We start from the raw sequence: 523 nt of genomic DNA on the forward strand, positions 1-523 counted from the left end.
TCAGTTTGCTGGTTAGTTTTAGGGCAACAAGAAATGTAGCAAATGTACTCATACTGTCAACTTGGACTTGTTAACCTCTAACATAAGGTGAGCCAGTCCCATATGCACACACACACACACACACACACACACACACACACACACACACACACACACCTTATTTGTTCTCATTTTCTGGACAACCCTGATCAATAAAATTACACTTGATAAGACAAACTTTTGTGGAGTCCCTGTCAGCTAAATAAAAAGTTCTCTTGGACTCCTGAGTTGATCCTTGAGCACTGTGTGTGAGCATGCTTTGCCCCGTGTGGACAGTTGTGCTCTGCTTCCTTTAGATGTAATGAACCATACCTGGAGTGGCTGAAATACACAAATGCTCAAAACAGACAATGAGTTCAAACCTGACCTCTATCTCTTGGGCAAAATGCTCAATTATTTTAAGCCCCAGTTTCCTCATTGGCAGTAAGAATACCTACCCCAAGGGATTGTTGTAAGAATTGGGTCAATTCAGGCAACTTGCTTC

Source organism: Peromyscus californicus, unplaced genomic scaffold (assembly GCF_007827085.1).
Source record: "Peromyscus californicus insignis strain IS unplaced genomic scaffold, ASM782708v3 Scaffold_16__1_contigs__length_79575227, whole genome shotgun sequence".
NCBI lineage: Eukaryota > Metazoa > Chordata > Mammalia > Rodentia > Cricetidae > Peromyscus > Peromyscus californicus.